The sequence below is a fragment of the Varroa destructor genome, unplaced genomic scaffold, assembly GCF_002443255.2.
Source record: "Varroa destructor unplaced genomic scaffold, Vdes_3.0 BEIS01000002.1, whole genome shotgun sequence".
Lineage (NCBI taxonomy): Eukaryota > Metazoa > Arthropoda > Arachnida > Mesostigmata > Varroidae > Varroa > Varroa destructor.
In genome coordinates this window covers 50,700,854-50,705,058 of record NW_019211455.1, presented here as the reverse complement: position 1 = coordinate 50,705,058, position 4,205 = coordinate 50,700,854, and positions in this window count along the sequence as shown.

Genomic DNA, 4,205 nt, shown 5'->3' with positions numbered 1-4,205 from the left:
AACATTAGAGGAGGGGTACCTCCAGCACTGGCGTAAGGCACCATCATTTTTGCATCTAGTGTAGAGTTTCGTTGTCTATGGAATCTTTTAGCCTAACAGTGAAACTCACCGCAATCCCATGTTTCAATATGCAGCCAAAGCGGTTTGACCGAACAGCATTCGCAACCTCAAGTTATTATTACATTGTTGCACAATGATGGCAGCGAGAACAAAGTAAGTTAAAAGTACGTTACTATTCAAATCTACGGTCATATTATTCATCGTAAAACACTCAAATTATAATAATGATTTTAAGAATAAATTCACATTTGTGACTGTACACAGGCCGCAGAATGAGGCCTTCTTAAGGTATTGAGGCGATGATAGGATGGTTGGCAGTATGGATGCGACGCTGAACCAGCTCAAGCGAGCATTCTTGGCAAAGACGAAGAACTGGCGTTTGATAAGGCATTTCTAAAAAAGTGGCTTAGAGAATTCCACCGGGCCTGCTCAAGGAATGCCAGTGGTCGGCACCTGTAAGGAACGACCCTCGTCGCTTGGTTCGGGTGTGCGGGAAACGCGTACATGGGCACGCTTAAAAAACTGCACGTCCGTTATCTCCGGAAGCGGCGAGTTACGTATCAAACAGTGCAAACATCATGTGCCAAATAGATGCAACGTCTTCGGGTATTTTCCAGATAGAGGCTTACCTTACCCGCAACTGCAGTTTCAAGGGAAGTACAGAGATAACAGAAGAAGTGACAGTAAACGGTAAATGGAAGTAAACGGTAACGTCAGTAAGCCAAGTTTAACTAACCTATTTCGTACGAACCAGATGCTTGAAACGAATCATGTATTGTGAGCGTAAATTAATATGTACAAAGTATGCCTAAGCAAAAGTTCCGCCATAGCAATTTCAATTCGCTCACTTGTGCTATCAAATTGGTGTTTGCAAAATTACAAAAGGAACATCTGTGTCGAGCATAGAACCAGTTCAGGCTCCAACTGAAGCCGAAATCGAGGTGAGCAAAGGTCACATTGAGTAAACACTGCTAACTAAAAATAACGCTTTTCGTACCTAGAAAAAACCTCGTTAACGCATCTGTTATTGTTTAGATACAGTCTTAGAAACGACTTAAAAAACTTGAAAAAAAAAGTTGCAATCTAAGCCGATTTCGGACAACCAACCTCTAGTTGTGGAGGGAAGCACTACAACAGTTTTGTCTGGCTGTATGAGTCCAGTCAGATATTTTTTCCTCTAAGTTGCAGTTCCCACATTACATGCGCTCAACTTAAGTGTAACATAAAATAATTTGCTGGTGCACATTAATTTCCGACGCCCTCGGGACCTCGTAGTTAATGACAAACGTAACAAACTCGTAATCGATTCCTCGCCCCATAAGGAGAACTCGATGATAAGAGTTCTTGAAAAACCCAAAGTTTTGAAGACGCTGCATTTAGAAAAATCGCAAGAAGGAGAGCTCTGTTTGCTTAAGAACATTATAATTATATTGTATGTTCTAAACAACTAGTTCGCATAATGAATCAGCTTGTCCTTGTACCTTCACGTGCAAGTGGCTTTAACCTGACTAACCTGTGTCATGACGCTATGAAACAAAATGCAAGAAAATCCTGCCGCGTTCAGCGTATCGCACAAATTCGAACAAATAATCGGTAGTGTTTATGAATATGATCACCCGTAACACGAATATAGCATAAGTATAAATAATTTATAATAAAAAATAAACATAAATAAAATAAAGACTAAATGCTCATTATCACAGAGAGCTCGAACGGGAGACCCAGTTCTTTGAAATGAATATACTATGCGGCGCCGTGTTGAGTCTCAAGTGGCAGTATTGTCATAACGTTCTCCAAGGCCGCGTCCGTTAATAATTTTTGTATCAGTTTGTACATATAACGGACAATGTATCTAAGGGTATAGCCCACAATTGACGCAGTGCAGACCTGCACACCAGCCTTGTAATACGTACGAGATCGTGTTAGATATAATAGAAAAATAGTACACTTAGTCCTAAGATGGTTGTTAGTGAGGGTCGACGTGCGTTTTAACGCGCCTGTTAAGGTAATAACTGGTGAGCCTGAAAATACGCAAACGAACAAACGTCATCAATACTACTAACCTGGTTGTAGTCGATCCTTTCGAGGAAATCGAAAAGGTATCTTGTCTTCTTTGTCCTAGAGTCCAAACTCAGTCGGAACTGCATCATCCCTGTCAAAATCAGTTCATTTGGATCTTCAACCAGGAATAAACAAGGCTGTCAAAATACAAGCTTAGAAGTGAGTTTTTATAAACCATGTTGATGATTCTCGAAAGAAACAGGCCACCAAAGAATGTTTGGCTTTTGGGATTTCTTTGCTTATTTCCCTACCTATCTATCTACGTATTTTGAATCAGACAAGAACATATTTCGTTTACAGCTGTTCTGATCATAACAATAAACTTTGTACGGACTACATAAGCTTCAAAAAGCCCTCCTCAGCGTCGGTTCGATTAATCGCGCGAATGAGCATCATAACGTGACGCTCCTCCGAGCAAGCGTTAAGGAGTTCGCGAACTTCGGGGGTCATTCTCTCTAATAGCAAGAATCGAAGTAAATTTATATAAATTTACGACATCTCTTCTCAATTATGTGGAGGAGCTATTTTAAGTTAACAGCTCTTAGAATAAAGGCAGCGGAGTAAAAAATAATAGGGATTGCCTAGGACAGCTAGCACAGCGACCGTAACTTAGATATAATAATTTATCACACTCGTCGACTATAAAGCATGTCATTCCCCTGCAGTATGGATAGGACAAAGTAAATATATGTTCATTTTCACATCGTATGCTTTTTTCAGAGACGTTTTCCAGAGCGTTAGTTTTGTGTCATACTTGCAGTTATATATTACACATATTTATAAGGTCAGCATATAATAATAATGTGACAATTACACATATACATGCTTGAATATTTATATTTGGTTAAATCTTGCAGCATATATGCGGGACGACAGTAATAACAGAAAATAGCTTAAAAAAACATCCTAATGGGATAGCTCGATACATGTAAAAAAGTGTAAACTCCTGTAAAAGAATTTGTTTGATAACTTTCCTTAGGTTGCGAATGCTCGTTGTCGATGGTACCGAAAAAAGTTTTTTGTACTGTTATTGAGTAACAGCCTAAAATTCCCTGACGGTTTTGTAAGGTAGATTTCTAAGCCTCAAAAATCCAAGCTAGAGGAAATTACTAAAAACAGAAAATAGTTAAAACTAGAAAAAGCATCACGAAATTGTAAGATCCTGACTTTCTAGAGAAGCTTCCTAGAAATTTGCGTGTTACGGATGATCTCAGCTTAGAGAAGTTACGTTGATTTTGCCCCGTGCCTCTTCTGCCAGAGTAAATGCATTCTACGCAAGGGAAACGTAAAAGGCTAGTTATGTTTATTACAGATATGACGTCGAACAGCCCCCACCTATTTCTTAATAGACGTACTCTAATAGCTTTTTTAGAGGATAATTTCATACAACACACTTGCTCATATAACAACTCTCACAGAAGAATATATCAGCGTGGACGTTGCCGGTGGCCGCCTGGGTATGGCGTATTAACAAACGTGACAAACGGTAATGCAGCCGATTCACGATCCAAAAAAAACACACTATGGGACAAACCAAAGTTTTCCTCCTACGGAATTCACACGGTATGCAACGCTAGCGCCCTACAAACAAAAATTAGCCCAACGCGTGTACACATTAAGAGGTAGCTTCTAGTTTACCTTCGAAGAAATACTCATCCTGAAAGTCGTCCCGTTTTTACTTTTTGTCCACCAAACTGCTAACACGCGTACACAGGCGTATTTAACTGTGGAATGGCTGTGAACACATACATTGCGCCTCCTCCATATACCCCAACAAATTAATAACAAGTTTAACCGTTTTAATTGAATATAGTTATCTCTAACCGAACACGATTAAGCTGTACGGAAGCACGTAAGAAACCTCCCGCCAGCGTGCTTTGTTCCACCTAGAGCAGACGCCACGATGAGGGCTCCTCTTCTTGGCAAATCCCCATTTTGTCAACGAATGCATACAAGCACAATCACGAAAATCCATACACACTAATTTGCTTTAGGTCGTCACGATTAGAGGTTTAATTTAGACAGACAACTTAACTATTAACACATGTTCAGTGCACACATCTATGTGGTTCATTTGTGATATA